The sequence below is a fragment of the Polypterus senegalus genome, chromosome 1 (genome assembly GCF_016835505.1).
Source record: "Polypterus senegalus isolate Bchr_013 chromosome 1, ASM1683550v1, whole genome shotgun sequence".
Classification (NCBI taxonomy): domain Eukaryota; kingdom Metazoa; phylum Chordata; class Cladistia; order Polypteriformes; family Polypteridae; genus Polypterus; species Polypterus senegalus.
Window position 1 is genome coordinate 274,501,079 of NC_053154.1, and position 18,186 is coordinate 274,519,264.

An 18,186-nucleotide genomic window follows, 5' to 3' on the forward strand; every position below is an offset into this window, starting at 1 on the left:
GCAGATCTATCACTGGTGCCCTGTGCTCAGTGCTCGGCTCAGGTTCGCCCTGAGCACATGTGACAGACATGAAATGGTCTGGAGAATCCGTGGAGAACATCATGCTTCCTGTAACATCATTCAGCATGACCAAATTGGCGGGGGTTCAGTGATGCTCTGGACAGTCATATCCATGGAGGGGTGCATAGAACTCTACAGGCTAGACAACGGCACCTTGACTGCCATTAGTTATTGGGGTGAAATCCTTGAACCCATTGTCAGACCCTATGCTGGGCCAATGTGTCCTGGGTTCCTCCTGATGCATGACAATGCCCGGCCTCATGTGGCAAGAATATGCAAACAGTTCCTGGAGGATGAAGGAATTGATACCATTGACTGTCCCTCACGCTCACTTGACCTAATAGAACACCTTTGGGACATTATGTTTTGGTCCATCCGATGCTGCCAGGTTGCACCTCAGACTGTCCAGGAGCTCAGTGATGCCCTGGTCCAGATCTGGGAGGAGAGCCCCCAGGACACCATTCATCATCTCATTAGGAGCATGCACCAACATTGTCAGGCATGCATACAAGCACGTGGGGGCCATACAAACTACTGAGTAAGACTAGCATGCCGCATCATTTTTTCACTTTGATTATTTGGGTCTTTGAATTCAGCCCTCTGTTGGCTGATAATTTTCATTTCCATCAAACGATGTGGCATCCTTATGTTCCTAACACATTACCTAGTCCATATCAGTATAGATACCCAGCATGATTTTTTTCCCCATTGAGATCAGGTGCGTTTTCAAATTGTTCCTTTAATGTTTTGATTAGTTTATATATATGTGATCATTTCAGATTACATTAACTGTCGATTCAGAATTGAATGTAAGAGTGAATGTGTGTGTGACTAGGCTCTGGGAATGACTGGAACCCCGTTCAGGGCTGTTTCCTGTTCAGCTATCATGTCATAGGCAGACAGTGGGCCTAGTAAGTAAAAGCTGATTATATAATAAAACCAGGAAGATCCAGTCAAAACTGACTGACTGTGTGGCCTCAATGAACCACCAATTTTATTTCTTCAGTATAAATTCAGTTCAAATTACGAGGAAACTATTCATTTCCACAACCTTGCCATATTCAATCCACTTTTTTGGTGAGTAGTTGTCATAGGAAACATCCTTTGATAAAATATAGGGTGGTCCAGCTCTAATTATGCAATTTTCATTACACTATAAATCATTAAGTTTATTACATAGAAAATCACCTGAAAAATCCCAGACCTTCGAGAAGTGTGTAAACTGACGACATGAAGAATCGTCTTCGTGCCGAACTGGAATTGTCCCCGCATAAATCAAAGTCATCCAGACGATCTGGATCTGCATAATTAGATCTGGACCACCCTGTATTTCAGGCTTAAACTAAGAAGTAGAAATTCTACAATTTTTTTTAAAGTAAATGGTGACATCTGCTGACTGGAGAAAATATGGTACATGCAATCTCCACAGGGCAGCCATATGTGGTTACACAGAACCAAATTAGCTTTGCATCCGGCTTAGTGGTTACTTAAATTTCTGTGTGCGTCTGTACAGGTTTATACAAATACATAAAAATACATTTACAGTATATTTTTGGTATAACCTCTTTTTCTATAACTAGACCAAGCTGGTTTGTTGTATAACATAAATAAATAATAAATATATATGTTTGTGCATATAGTAGGTATGCGTGTGTGTTTTTCTGTGTTTATATATACACTTCTATTCATCCATTCTCTCAATTGGCTTTTGCCATAGCAAGGTCCCAGATAGCTGCAGCCATCAATGAGTGAATGACTGGAAGCAACCTAGGCGAAGGCATCTACTGTACATGCATCTGAGGACCACTTTAAAGACCCCAGCTACTAGAACAACATGTCTTTAGGAGATGATAGAAAGCCAGAGAACTCAAGAGAAAAACCATGCAGACACATTAAGACTGGGCTAAAAACTGAATTAAGGTCCCAGAAATTCCAATACACGGTGTAACTTTATTTCTGCCCAGAGTGAAATCTGGTCTTTATCGAAGCTCATTAAATAAATATATACATATACAAAGACAAAAGATATGAATATTTTTTCAAATAGCACATGTTGCTGGTGTAACAGCCAGCAGTATCTGCTACAGAGGGACATTACTATAAAGGAGCCGGACAGACTGCAGGGTGTAAATACGTTTACTTCTTTTGACCTCACATTTCCTTACTTTTACTCTTTCTTTGCAGAGACAAATTACGATACACTTTTCAATCCTATTATTTTAAGGTTGAGCATTAACTACAAACCTAATAATGACAAATATACACCTGAATTCACATTTATTACAATTTTTAAAAATCACCTCAATTAAAAATGTTTTAGTTAAAGTAGACTTTAACAGCACTTGACTGAGTTTCAGACTTTTCTGTTTTGTTTTGTTTTTTATCTTTCTTTTTTTTACTTTTTGTAATGTGCACACTTTACAAATGCATTATTGTGCAGGATGTTAAATGTGGATTGCATGCATTTAGGAGTAAAAAATAACCCTTGATCCTGGGTGTATTAATAAAACAACTTTCTTTACAATTTTAGAAACTTGAGTCTTTTGTTATTCAAAACAAATATTGTTTTACTGAAATATAATCGACTGGATGTATTTAGTGTTTTTTTAAATATTAAAACATTTATTTTGTCATTCTTACAGAAAACACTTTAGATTCTCGGTCATGATATTTTACAACTCAACCACGAATGAGTGACCTATAATAACAGAAATGAACACTCTGTGAAAGTTTGAAATAGTTGAAATATAGTAAAACAAACTAAAGGAAAAACATTTTAGCACTTTATATAGCACAGCATACATATAATTAGGTGAACGTCTGTGAGAAACAGAGAGTCAACAAGGCTGCAGCCTAGAGATTAAATAAAAGGCTACGTACTCACCTGAGCTCACTGGTGCTGGGTGACTCACGCCTGAACTGCAAAGAGAGTGAAGGAGGCTGCCACTCTGCCTACTCTCTTTCTGCTTCCCGCCCTAACCTCGCTCCCTCCTTATTTCCCTCCTTCCTTCCATTTCTTTTTATTGACTCCTAAAATGCTGCTCTTCACAAGAGCTGAAGTGCTGCCTGTTAGCTATGCAATCCCCCACCACCATCACCACCCACCCCACCTTTGTTCACTTTATTGTGCCAAGTATACAGCATTTCAGTTCAGTTCATTACTGCTATTTAGACTTTTAAAAATACTGTTAGAATTTTATTTTTAAAATATATTCGTGTTTTTAACAGATTCAAATATTCACCACATATATTCTAATATATGCGGTGGGCTGGCGCCCTGCCCAGGGGGTTTGTATCCTGCCTTGTGCCCTGTGTTGGCTGGGATTGGCTCCAGTACACTCCCGTGACCCTGTAGTTAGGCTATAGCGGGTTGGATAATACAATATAATATAATATAATATAATATAATATAATATCTGCGGTGGGCTGGCACCCTGCCCGGGGTTTGTATCCTGCCTTGTGCCCTGTGTTGGCTGGGATTGGCTCCAGTACACTCCCGTGACCCTGTAGTTAGGATATAGCGGGTTGGATAATGGATGGATATATTCTAACCCTTTTTTTTTTTTTGCTTTATTGTTTTACCATTTTTCTTAACACTTTTTAAAGTAGGCTTGACAATCCTGCCCAAAGTCGCACTTTAAGGTTGTATTTTCACTCACATTGTCATTTTAGCTTACATTCCTCTTTGCTGCAAATCTCCTTACCATATGTCAGATGGTTATGAGTTTTGCTGGCTTCCCATTGTAATGTTGCATTGTCCTAGTTTGGTTCCTGCTTTGATCTCAGTGCTGCCAGGATAGGCTCTTGTCTCTTCATGGCTAACTGGATTATGCAGGACTGAAAAGTAATACATTTGTTATTGTATTTTGCCTAATTCCTTTTTCTTTTTATTCTCCTATTTGCGACAAAATCAACAGATTTCCAAAATGCTCACTTCTATAGTTTTTCATTGATACATATGGGGAATATTAAAATCCTTTAAACTGATTCTAGGGGTACATAACAACTGAACATCACTTCAGTCTAAACTCTGACCCATTAACTAAGCACCATTTTACATCTCACTTAAGTTTGAACATACATCCATCCATTATCCAACTCGCTTTATCCTAACTACAGGGTCATGGGGGTCTGCTGGAGCCAATCCCAGCCAACACAGGGTGCAAGGCAGGAAACAAACCCCGGGCAGGCTGCGCGCACACACACAGCAAGCACACACTAAGGACAATTTAGGATCGCTAATGCACCTAACCTGCATGTCTTTGGACTGTGGGAGTAAACTGGAGTACCTGGAGGAAACCCAAGCAGACACGGGGAGAACATGCAAACTCCACGCAGGGAGGATCCGGGAAGTGCAGGTCTCCTAAGTGCGAGGCAGCAGCAGTTTGAACATTAAACCCAAAACTTTTGGTAATCTTTGAGAGGATTCCACCCCTTCTATAAATCAGGACCATTGGCAGTACCATGATATGGATAGGACTTCCTGGGTCAAGGCTGGAAAGACTTTGGAAGATATGAGACTAATTGTAAAGAGTGAAGTGCCGAGAGAAATCCTGGACGGAAACTGTGAAACCTGCAAGAGATGTGGGACTTTGGAAATGATTTGTTTTTAATCAGATAATTATTTAAAATACTATAGCAAAGATACACTGGAGTGGCAGCCACTACTCAATGGAGAATACATCCAGGAGTTGAAAATGTCTGTTCTTCATCAACCCTCAACACAACTTGTGGCAGTTTGTGCAACTGACCTGTTGTACCTTCCCCACCCTCTGACTGCTCTTCTTCCAGCTAGCAAACAGCTTAAAGTTGATCAAGCCTATTCCACCCAGATATTATAAAAGAACTTACACACAAGCTGAAGTTCCATGTGAACTTAACATTTTAAACGTAATGATTGTCTACAGTAATGTGAGGGACACCTCTAAGTATATTTGCATTAAATTGGAAGTTTGGTATTTGTTAGGGAGCATTTTTATGGTGTATGTTTGTGATGATATTATATTTACATGTGTTTCACAAATCAAATTTCATGCAAGATACATTGTTGTCGCAATAAAGTATTTATTTACTTAATAGAAAATAAAAAATTGCTAAAACAATCAACGTCCAGATGTGCAAAGCTGGTAGAGACTTATCCTGAAGCTTATTTCTATAATTCCTGCCTAATTTGCTTTTACTAAAATTGAGTTGAGGCAACTTTTGTAGAGTTGCCAAAGAATGGTACCAAAACCTCCTCCGAGAGCAAACATCCAAGAAGAGTTTGGTGATGAACAATGCCTTTTTCAGCATGATGGAGCACCGTACCATAAGGCCAGAGTGATAACCAAGTGGCTCGGGGAACAAAACATTGAAATTTTGGGTCCATGGCCATGAAACTTCCCAGACCTTAATCTTATTGAGAACTTGTGGTCAATCCACAAGAGGCGAGTGGACAAACAAAAACCCACAAATTCTAACAAACCCCAAGCATTAATTATGCAAGAATGGGCTGCCATCTGTCAGGATTTGGCCCAGAAGTTGATTGACAGCATGCCAGGGCGAATTGCAGAGGTCATGAAAAAGAAGGGCTAACACTGCAAATATTGACTCTTCACATAAACTTAATGTAATTGTCAATAAAAGCCTTTGAAACCTTTGAAATGCTTGTAATTATACTTAGAAATATCTGACAAAAAGATCTAAAAACACTGAAGCAGCAAACTTTGTGAAAACCACTAGTTATTGTCATTCTCAAAACTTTTGGCCACGACTGTATAGACACAAGTGGGAATGTGCAAACTCCAGGATTTGAAACCACTCTGTGATTAATTAGCCAACAGGACTGACGTATCAATGAGTGCATTCAAAATCTGTCAGCAATGTAATATCCATTCATACATTTTCTGTACTAATCTATTTGACTACTGGTACTAGAGAATCATAAGCCCATTCTGGCAGCATCGGGTACAAAGCAGAAACCAACCACTGCATACACATTCACTGGGACAGACGTGGTCTGTCTGTTATGCCATATTTAGCATGTGGGCAAGACCTACTGCTCACTTGTTTAATTGCATCAGGCCCAGCCTTGTCTTTATTTTAGTCTGCGATCTGCCTCCTTCCACGGTGCCTCATTTCTGTCACACAGCCAGCTAAATAATAGGTTGTAAAAAAATAAATAAATAAAGGTTTAGTAAAAAAAAAAAGGCAGAATGCCTGTAAAATATGTATACAGCTACTTGTTTTCTACAGCGAAGGAGAAGAATTCCTGCTGAAGTGAGACTTTGGTTAAACTCCTGAAAACTGATTTCCTGTTGCTGCAAACAAAATTCTAGCCTAAAGGATTAGAACATTTCATTACTTTGAACATGCCAACTGAAATGGGCAGTATACGTGATTATACTGCACAGAACATCACCCACACACATACGAATTCTGACCGATGCTTAATCTACAGTAGTAGTCAACGCTCAATCAATCATATGAAGCATGAGAAAACAAGACTGTTTAGTTCATCAAGCCTGTTTGGTTAGCTTAGTTGTCCAAATCCAGATATCTCCATCCATGTTCACCATTTTAAATGGAGTCTATTCTCATAGACATATAACATCTTGGTACAATACCTGTTCAGCTCAGGATCACAAAGCACTAAAGTTGGATCAGGATATTAATGGTACACAGTTTCCTTCTGTTTAGGACACACAGGACACATATTGCCTTAGAAACGCTGTCAAAATTATTACAGATCTGAGCCATCTTACACAGCTTATAAGGCTGCTTAAAAGGGACTTATTTCATAATTTCATAATTGTACTTGTCGCGCATGAGCAGATTTATTGTGCGTGCTTTTAATATATACTGTAGCAAAGCGTGGTGCAAGCACGGCTCATATCGATTAGATCCCTTTTTCATGGCTGTTTTATTGGTTTGCTGTCCTGAAAAGGACTCGCTTACCCAGCTGTCAGTGTTAGACTAACGGTCACCCGATTACCGCTATGAGTTTTCCAACTCGGATAATACAGCATTTGTGTTTGTCACTGCTCTCACAGTTGCTGGTACCACCGTTACACAGACCCTTCCTGTAAATACCACTGTCCCGTCTGTGTTCTTTTTAGCACTCAGATGGCAAACAAATCCCATGGAGGTCTTTGATTGCACTGCGGTCTTGCTGGTATTGGAGAACCCGCTGTTTCTGTAACATTCAGAGAGTCAGGAGATGATCTACCTATCAGGACGGTTGGAGCTGGGGCGACCAAGGTGCCTGATGCTGTGGAGCTGTAGGGTTCCAGCTCACCCTTGTGGTGCTATGGGGCAAGATGATCGTGGTGAACCAATTGTTGTGCGGTGTCCTGTTTTCACTCAGTACACTACATCCAATAGTCGAGACAGGCTGTGGAGTATACAACCACAATCTGACACCAGGGTTCAGGGGGAATTCTCATTGATAATGGCTGTAGTGCACCCTTTTCTGACAGTTGCTGGATACAATATACAATACAATACAATACAATACAATACAGTTTATTTTTGTATAGCCCAAAATCACACAGGAAGTGCCGCAATGGGCTTTAACAGGCCCTGCCTTTTGACAGCCCCCCAGCCTTGACTCTCTGAGAAGACAAGGAAAACTCCCAATAAAAACTTTGTAGGGAAAATGGAAGAAACCTTGGGAAAGGCAGTTCAAAGAGAGACCCCTTTCCAGGTAGGTTGGGCGTGCAGTGGGTGTCAAAAGTAGGGGGTCAATACAATACAATATACACAACAGAACAATTCCTTAAGACAGCATAATAATAAAAATTTTAGAAGTACAGTTTAACAGTAGATGATATGACATAATTAGGTTTGGATATTTTAGAGTCCTGGAGACCTCATCCATCTAGCTGCCTCCCCATTTGGCCATGCCACGGCTGAAACGTTGCTCCGATGAAAGGACCCCTCTTTCCCATGATTCCTGTGATCCTCCATCAGGGATGACTTTACCATAGGCAGGCAAACAACTTGGTAGGTGGGCCGTGGCGCCAATGGCCACATTTGGGTACCGAGAAAGAAACAGAATAGGTGAGGGTTAGTATTCAAATATAATTATCATGTTACTTATGTTATAGTGCTAATGACTAACAACAGAGATGCAGTCTGTACAGTTAATCAGCAGCTCTAGTCAGGATATGCTAAACTGAAGTAGTGAGTCTTCAGCCGGGATTTAAAGGCTGAGACTGAAGGGGCATCTCTTATGGAAGCAGGAAGACCATTCCACAGTTTAGGGGCCCTGTAACTAAAAGCTCGACCTCCCACTGTTATTTTATTAATCCTTGGAATCCTAAGCAGACCGGCATCTTGAGATCTTAATGTGCGCTCAGGTTTGTAAGTCATGATAAGTTCAGACAAGTAAGCCGGACCTTGGCCATTTAATGCTTTATATGTTAAAAGGAGGATTTTGAAATCTGCCCTGAACTTAACTGGGAGCCAGTGTAAAGATTTAAGAACTGGGGTTATGTGTTCATATTTTCTTGTTCTTGTAATAATTCTTGCAGCGGCATTTTGGATTAACTGGAGGCTGTATAGAGAACAGTTTGAACAGCCAGTGAACACCGCATTGCAGTAGTCAGTCCTACTAGAGATAAATGCATGAATTAATTTCTCACAATCCTGTTTATTTAGAAAGCCTTAATTTCCTAACATTTTTAAGATGGAAAAAACATGTTTTGGACGACTTTGTAATATGCGCTTTAAATGACATGCTATGCAATGGATGTGTGCTGATGGATCTGGGTGAAGGAATGAATGACTTCAAGGCTCCGTCTCACTTTCACAATGTATTGGGGACTGGGTGTGGGGTGCAGGCCAGAGTTTCAAAAGCAAGGGGTACTGGGGTACACAATTCCTGTCTGAACATTAGCATCATGGGAGTGAAACCAGTGGACTCCTGAGTCACAGATTGATAACACCCACAGGATGGTGGGCAGCTATTGATCTCAGTCCTGTTGGTGGTCTGCTGTGAGCATGGATACCTGAGTGACCAGGGTGCGCAAGAAACACTCCCCAAGGCTGTCATTTTGTGGTATGCAGGAGAGTGGTCTGGGTCTTATGGACTTGGAGGAGTCTGCAGACCTCTTTCATCATCTCTGATTCAAAATTACGGCCCTGATCAAAACATCTCCTCCACGAGCCTTTCAGCGTATGCAGCCACACTCTGATTGGGAATTGCATACACCTCTGGCTATTTGGTAAAATAGTCCATTGCAATCAGGACATAGCAGTTTTTGGATTAAAATTGAGGAAATGGGCCCAGGATGTTCATTGGGGATCCCACTTGTACTTCAGGAGACTCTGTGGTACTATCAGTTGCCAGAGAAGCTGACCAGAATAGGACTTTCCCAGCGCTAATAGAGCACTCCATCTCTTAATTCCAGGGAGTCCCACTGGGACATGCAGGATTTCAGGGTGGGGCCATGTGGTGTAGTTTCTGCCCATGTTGGATGTTGCCCCTTCTTGAACCAATCCTTGGGTTTGCTGAAATCACCATGTAAGTCCTGCGCCTGTTTGAGCTCCTCTGTGGCATGATCATGCATGCTGGGGAGCACTTTAGTTTTATTGTCAATGCATGGCACTCAGAGCAGGCTCCCTGGCGTTGTTCTGCCTGGGTGTAGTGATGGCAGTCACTAACGAGGCAGGGACAGCAAGAAAGAGCGTCAGCATTGGAAGGCCATGTTTCAGCCCTGTGCTTGGTGTCAAACTGGTATCCTTGCTGAGTCTTGAGCTAGTGCACCAACTGACCCCTTGGGCTCTTTAAAGTGTAAGAGCCAGGTGAGCGAGGTGTGATCCTTCCAAAGGGTGAAGGGTTTACTATACAAGCAGGGTCGGAAGTGGAACAGACCATATACTGTATGACGGCAAACAGTTCTGTCCTTGTGACACAATAGTTTCTCTTTGGCTTTCTCAGACAGCAATTGAAATACCTGATGACTCTCTCGCCATCCCATTCGTCTTGGGATAGGACCACTGCAATTTCCTGATTGCTGGCGCCAGAGTCTATATTAAATTATTTCATCTGGTCTGAAACAACCAGTACAGGTGTGATGCTAAGGATTCTTTTAAGCTGATAAAAGTTGACCTCGTACTCAGGGGTCCATTGGAAGGTGGAGACCTGGGTTGTGAGCCAATGCAAGGGAACTGCTGCTGTATGTGGGCAAAACCACAAACAAACCTTCGATAATATGACGCCAGACCCAGGAAGCTGGGAAGCTTGGAGGGGGTTGAGGCGAAATGCGCACAGCAAAGTCTTTGTCAGGGTCAGTGGCAACCCCTGTGCCTCTGACCAAATGCCCCAAAAACTTGACCTCACAACTTAAAAGCTGGCATTTTCCTGGGTTTGAGCCATAGTTTGGCAGCCCTAATGGTGGAGAATACTTCTGCAAGATGCTTCAGCATTTTATCGAAGGAGGGGGGTTGTGTGCCAGGAGAACATCCAGATATACAATGCAGCGGTCAAGTGGTATACTGATAAGGACCAGCTCCATCCACCACTCGAATGTGGCGGGCTCGTTTTATAAATCAAATGGCATGACATTAATTGTAATGATTGTAAAGTCCATCTTCTCCTTAGAGTCTGGTGTGAGTGTCACCTGCCAGTTTCCACTGTGCAAGTCCAAGGAACTGAACCAGCTTGAGCCACGGATGCATTCTAGTGTGTCTTCAATCCAAGGTATGGGGTATGAGTTGGGTCTGATGACTGCATTTAGCTGAAATTACAAAAAAAAAATACATAACATCTAAACCCTTAGGGAAAATGTGCAAATAATGATAGGAGTTGAATCCTTGTTCTGAAAAACCTGTAATTCAAGTACAAGATTGGACTACTTAACTATTCAAATAAGCTAAAAGAACAAACAGCAAAACCAAATCATGGCAGCATATATATATATATATATATATATATATATATATATATATATATATATATATATATATATATATACAGTGGAACCTCGTTTTGCGAGCATAATTCGTTCCGGAAACGTGCTCGCAATCCAAAGCACTGGTATATCAAAGTGAATTTCCCCATAAGAAATAATGGAAACTCAGATGATTCATTCCACAACCCAAAACTATTCATATAAAAATGATTAATACAAAATATAAAGTAAAATACATAATACAAATTAACCTGCACTTTACCTTTATAAAGAATCATGGCTGGTGTGAGTTTCTAAACTCATGTGGGATTCCACCCAACGAGACAACAAATCCCAAAGCAATCGCAGTCTCCCAGCGCTGTAGCAGTTCGCCATATAAGTGCATCCAAAAAGATCGCAGACTGCTATAAGCACCTGTCGTCAATGGGTCATACAAGGAACATTATAAAGATCCCGGTACAATAAATAACGGCACTGTTGCTGTTTCAAGCTGAATAAAGCTGGTGTTAAAGTACTGAGACTCAGCTTCGTGCTTTGGGGAGCAAGGTGGGGACTCGCACTTCACAGCGCACACACACACAGTCACAATGCTGTAGTAAACATAGATATTGACTATATGAGTGAGGCAGAGAGAGAGAGAGAGAGAAGAGAGACGCGCTGGGCGAGCGAGTGAGCGAGATAAGGAGAGAGAGACGCGCTGGGTGAGCGAGCGAGCGAGATAAGGAGAGAGAGAGAGACGCGCTGGGCGAGTGAGATAAGGAGAGAGAGAGAAGAACCATCAGCTCAGTTGTGTTTACATGACGCTCAGCAGACAAAGTGTATCCATACTACTCGTATTGCAAGACATTGCTCGTTTATAAAGTCAAAATTTATTAAGAATTTTTGCTCGTCTTGCAAAACACTCGTAAACCAAGTTACTCGTAAACCGAGGTTCCACTATATATATATATATATATATATATATATATATATAAATATATATATATATATATATTGTCACACATGTGCACATGGGAGGCAGGTAAAGGGCTTCAGTAAGGGCAGTTCTGAGTCATACCGGGATGTGGCAGAGTGCACTGACTCTTTTTCTCGCTTTCCTGTAGACCATTCATGGGCAATACCACCTGGCCCTCTTGATGTCATTTCCGGGACCGAGCCTATGGAAGGAGACCTTGCCGGCTCCAGCCCCTGTGATGTCACGTCCGGGCTCAAACCAATGGCTGAAGACCTTCATGAGCCAGACCTCTTTGATCTCACGTCCTCTTTTCCCCTTTACTGTAAAAGCCTCCACCTTTTCCCTATTCCCTCAGTTCTATTTTGTACTTGCTTTTGTGTAGGGAATCCATTCTCGGACGGGATTATCCATTCCCGGGAATCCCGGGCGCCCGGGATGACACAGTGCACGGGCATCTCACATGTGAACGCTTTTAGAACGACCAACACTTATTTTTAATAAAACTACTGCAATATGTTGACACCAATAAAAGACTAAACTTATCTACAAGCAGTTCATGCTGTCGTATAAGTACATGTATCTAGTTCAGGGGTGACCACACTTTTTCGGCTTGCGAGCTACTTTTAAAATGACCACCTACATTAAAAATGCTATATACAGTGTATATATATATATATATATTATTGCATAGTTTTACTGTCAAATAATGCAAAGACGCAACACATGCTTCGCCCTTTACATTGCGCCACAGCGTTTATTTGACAGCATGTAGATAGGGGTAATTAAATTCATGGCATTCGTAGTCTGAATCACAATCTGATTGTATGGGTGGTTACCTACCAGGTAACGCTTGTGTTGGCAAACATCGGCCACGCTCCCCTCTTCAGTTGCAAGAAGCAGATCATAGAATGTTGCAAAGTTTTACTGTCAATTAATGCAAATAGTACGCGACACATGTTTCGCCCTAATTCTGGGCCTTTCAGGCGTACACACTCACTGCACACTCACTGCACGTCAGCGTCAGAGGCGAAGCCACGGCGTGTGGTTTGTTTATTTGACAGCATGTAGATGGGGGTAATTACATTCATGGCATTCGTAGTCTGAATCACAATCTGATTGTATGGGTGCATGTGGGATGACCAGTGTGTTAGAAGGAAAGAGATCTCAGACTGGCCGCACAGTATGTCAATTAAGTGGCAAATGCCATAGGGAGGATATATGATAGACTAACGTTTAAAAACATTTTTTTTTTAATGCAATGCAATCTACCTGATCAGATACTGATACACTTGTTCTAAACAACTCCCACGCTTGCGTTACTCTGAAACACCGCCATTTCAGCTTTTACTGATGCATCCAGTTTCTTGTTATCATTATGTGATGGCAAGTTCCTTGGCACAGATAATGTGGATGCAACAGACTGACACATTGCAATTTCAAGTTGCTGTTCAAAGCTGTTGTCTGACAGACATCAATGAAGTCTGCCCTGTTCCGGCATTCGTGAGCTGCAGAGTGCAGACTCTTCCCAGTCCAAAGCATGCAGTCTTAGTCGGAGCCGGGAGACTGACGACTGCTGCTTGTTGACTGAATCAATCTGCAACACAGTACACTGTGGGCCAAAAAACAGTGCCACTTAATTATTTTCAACTATAACTCTGTTATTTCTTGATGGATTTTTACACGCTATATATGCGAGCTTGGCCGTTCACGGTTTCCCAGGAATTACAGCCCGGGAATGGATTCCCTGGTTTTGTGCACATCAGTGCTGTATTTATATGAACGACTTTGCAGCCATGAAATCAATTATACGGGTGGCTGCCCCAAACCTTTCTATGATTCTGAGTCGAGTTTGTGACATATATGTATACTAGCCATGTGTGCCCAACTATGTTGCGCGTGTTAAAGTTATCTGTGAAGGGCTCCCTGTTTAAACACGGCTGCCAGTTGTGAACTGGGCCCTTCGTCACACAACATTATGATTTTTTATAAGGGAAACAAAATTACAAAAGAAAACCCTTGGACATTGATTCGATAGGAACGGCCTGCTCGGAATCACTTTCCGAATCGTAATTATGTGGTGGTGTAGGAGCATTTCTGCTTCTGTCCATTCACAGTCCGTCTCGTTTTCACGACGCTATCGTTTCCCCTCACGATGTCTTCTCAACCTTTCTCCAATCTCGCAGGTTGCTTTGTGGCAATCCAAAGAGTAAGGCAATATACATAGAGCAATGGTTATAAAAGGGGGACACATAGGTGTCCAGGCTCTTTAAAGCATAAATAGGGATCACTTCACTGACATGTGAGCAAGCCACGGTACAACTGTGAGATGCGCAGCACTTGCCGGCTATAACGTAACAATAATAATTTCCGGAACGTGCTGTTACGTTGTCATTCATTTTACCCACTGTCTTTCTTTCATTCATATGTTACGTAGGCACGTATCCTTTTATCTTCGGCAATCTCATTCTCTAACCAGGCCTCAGAAGCTAACCAGCGTAACACTGTCCACCACCCCTTTCGTTATTCCGGCACATTGTTGAAATCCGTGAGTAACAACAACGTACTAAACTGGAAGGTGGTCTACGCATGCGTGGAATTCGCGGACAAACAAAGATCAAGATCTAAATGAAGATCTCTTTAGTTAATTTAAACCACAACAATTTGTTTAGTTTGAATGTCTGTGTTTTGAGGTGTGACTGGCGTACTACAGTCTTCAGTAGTATAAGCCTGGAGGAGATTCGTAATGCAATGCCTGTGTTTTAGCTGTCTCTCTACTGCCATCTAGTGCTTCTTTTTCTAATTCATTCGCGGACAAACAAAGATTAAAATCCAAATGAAGATTATATATATATATATATATATATATATATATATATATATATATATATATATATATATATATATATATATATACAATATATACTGCTCAAAAGAATTAAAGGAACACTTTTTAATCAGAGTATAGCATAAAGTCAATGAAACTTATGGGATATTAATCTGGTCAGTTAAGTAGCAGAGGGGTTGTTAATCAGTTTCAGCTGCTGTGGTGTTAATGAAATTAACAACAGATGCACTAGAGGGGCAACAATGAGATGACCCCAAAACAGGAATGGTTTAACAGGTGGAGGCCACTGACATTTTTCCCTCCTCATCTTTTCTGACTGTTTCTTCACTAATTTTGCATTTGGCTACAGTCAGTGTCACTACTGGTAGCATGAGGCGATACCTGGACCCTACAGAGGTTGCACAGGTAGTCCAACTTCTCCAGGATGGCACATCAATACGTGTCATTGCCAGAAGGTTTGCTGTGTCTCCCTGCACAGTCTCAAGGGCATGGAGGAGATTCAAGGAGACAAGCAGTTACTCTAGGAGAGCTGGAGAGGGCCATAGAAGGTCCATAACCCATCAGCAGGACCAGTATTTGCTCCTTTGGGCAAGGAGGAACAGGATGAGCACTGCCAGAGCCCTACAAAATGACCTCAAGCAGGCCACTGGTGTGAATGTCTCTGACCAAACAACCAGAAAGATTTCATGAGGGTGACCCAAGGGCCCCATGTCCTCTAATGGGCCCTGAGCTCACTGCCCAGCAGCATGCAGCTCGATTGGCATTCGCCATAGAATACCAGAATTGGCAGATGCACCACTGGTGCCCAGTGCTTTTTACAGATGAGAGCAGGTTCACCCTGGGCACGTGACAGAAGTGAAAGGGTCTGGAGAAGCCATGGAGAACATTATGCTGCCTGTAACATCATTCAGCATGAGCAGTTTGGTGGTGGGTTAATGATTGTCTGGGGAGGCATATCCATGGAGGGTCACACAGACCGCTACAGGCTTGACAAAGGCACCTTGACTACCATTAGGTATCAGGATGAAATCCTTGGACCCATTGTCAGACCCTATGCTGGTACAGTGGCTCCTGGTGCACAACAATTCCTGGCCTCATGTGGTGAGAGTATGTAGGCAGTTCCTGGAGGATGAAGGAATTGATACCATTGACTGGCCACCACTTTCCCGACCTAAATCCAACAGAACACCTCTGGGACATTATGTTTTGGTCCATCCAGTGCCACCAGGTTGCACCTCAGACTGTCCAGAAGCTCAGTGATGCCCTGGTCCAGATCTGGGAGGAGATCCCCCACAACACCATCTGTCATCTCATTAGAAGCATGCACCGATGTTGTCAGGCATGTATACAAGAACACAGAGGCCATACAAAGTGCTGCGTACAATTTTGAGTTGCTGCAATTAAATTTTGGCAAAATGGACTAGCCTGCCACATAATCTTTTCACTCTGATTTTTGGGGCGTCTTTGAATTCAGGGCTCTGTAGGTTGATCATTTTCATTTCCATCAAACGATGTGGGATCCTTTCGTTCCTAACACATTACCCAGTCTATATCAGTATAGATATCCAGGAGGATTTCTTTTTCCCATTGAGATCTGATGTGTTTTCAAAGTGTTCCTTTAATTGTTTTGAGCAGTTTATATATTAATATACACACACACAAATTTCTGTTTTTGGTGAGTTTAACTCTAACCCTGAAATGATGGAATTCTGCTATACCCTATATGTACGTACTGTTCTGTTAGTTAAATCTACAAGCAAAGCAATAATATCAGTTTTGCTAGAGATGAGAGATTTCTAAAGATACCCAAAAAATATTAAATTCCTTTATTTTTACTAACATTACTTATTTCTTAATGATTTTACAGAACTATTTCTTAAGGTAGATAAACACTTAAGCAATCACTTAATATCTGGTATTAAGAATAATTAATTTAGAATTTAGGAATAATATAATCGCTGGTAGTGCTGTATTGATTTCACAGCTCCACTGGCTCTCTCTTGGCGTTTGCTTGATTTCCAGGTGTCTGAGGTGGTTTTCCTTTACTTTCTTTTTTCCCCATATAAAAAGGCGCATGTTAGTTTATCTGATGACTATATATTGGTGGCCATATCATTTTGAGGGTTGTATCTGTAAGTGGGCTCTACAGTGGATTAGCAACCATTGCAGGTTTGATTCTGTTTGTACTTAACGCATCAGGATCTAGAACATTCTCTAGTTCCACTGTAATTGACACAGAAAACTGATAGCTGTATAAATGTACAGCTTTACTCCGATCAGCCACAACATTAAAACCACCTGCTGTGTGAGTCCCTCTTGTGCCAACAAAACAGCTGCGATTCACAGAGGCATGGACTCTACAAGACCTCAGATGGTGTCCTGTGGTATCTGGCATCAAAGTGTTTAGCAGCAGATCCTTTACGTCCTGTAAGTTTTGAGGTAGGGCCTCCGTGAATTAGACTTGTTTTTCCATCACATCCCACAGATGCTCAATCAGATTGAAATGTGGGGAATTTCAAAACCAAGTCAACACTGTGAACTCTTTTTCCGTGTGGTAGGGGCTCATTATTCTTCAAAAAGAGGCCACTACCAACAGGGAATACCATTGCCATTTTGGGGTGTACCTGGTTTGCAGCAATCTTCAGGTATGTGGTACACATCAAAGTAACATCCCCATGAATGCCAGGACCCAAGGTTTCCCAGCAGAACAAGGAACGCAGCCCCATACACAGAAAGCTCTGACCCGGACATCTACCCATCACAATGTAGCCCTTGCAAAGTCATTCAGATCCTTACATTTGATCATTATTCCTGCTTCTAAAAAATCACTTTTAAGCACTGACTCTTCAGATGCTGTCTATTATATAATATATTCCTTGACAGGTGCCATTGTAACAAGATAATCAATGTTATTTGCTTCATGTGCCAGTGGTTGAACGGTGTATTTTCGCTTTGAAATTTAAGTGATTGTTTGAGCTGCACAATAAAAAAATAAGTATTATACATTATTTAAGGCTTCGTTTTATAACAAAATTAAATGTGTACAAGGCCAAGTGGATTTTGCCATTGCAATTATTCATGTAGTCCAGTACAGAGTGACCACGTTCAAAATACCGTTCAGCCAGACAGCCTTTCATTTAAATGGAAGAATTTGTCATACGGTCAACTGGTCAATACAACTGGCTGCCGATTATTATTCAGACTAAAAAGTCAATCATGGTTTAAATGAACTATTTATGAACTTTATATTACTACCGTAGAGTGGCACAGTGGTAAGCACTGCTGTCTCACTAACGTCTGGGTAGTTTTTCCACATTTTCCTCCTGGTAGTCTGGTTTTCCCCCCACATAAGTGTTAAGTCAACTGGCCTCTCTAAATTGCCCCCCTGTAGCTCTTAACTGAAATTAGCAGATTTGCTGGAGGACAGATGG

The 18,186-nt window shown here is 41.6% G+C and overlaps 1 protein-coding gene across 1 annotated transcript in view; it reads right to left on the bottom strand.

Moving 5' to 3' along the window:
* The window catches only part of loxl4 (lysyl oxidase-like 4), a 128,547-nt gene extending 125,513 nt beyond the window's left edge, over window positions 1-3,034 (bottom strand). The window contains exon 1 of the mRNA XM_039774556.1: window positions 2,945-3,034. The gene's annotated coding sequence lies outside the window, so the exon portion shown is untranslated. The remainder of the gene's footprint in view (window positions 1-2,944) is intronic.
* Window positions 3,035-18,186: the final 15,152 nt, after the last annotated feature.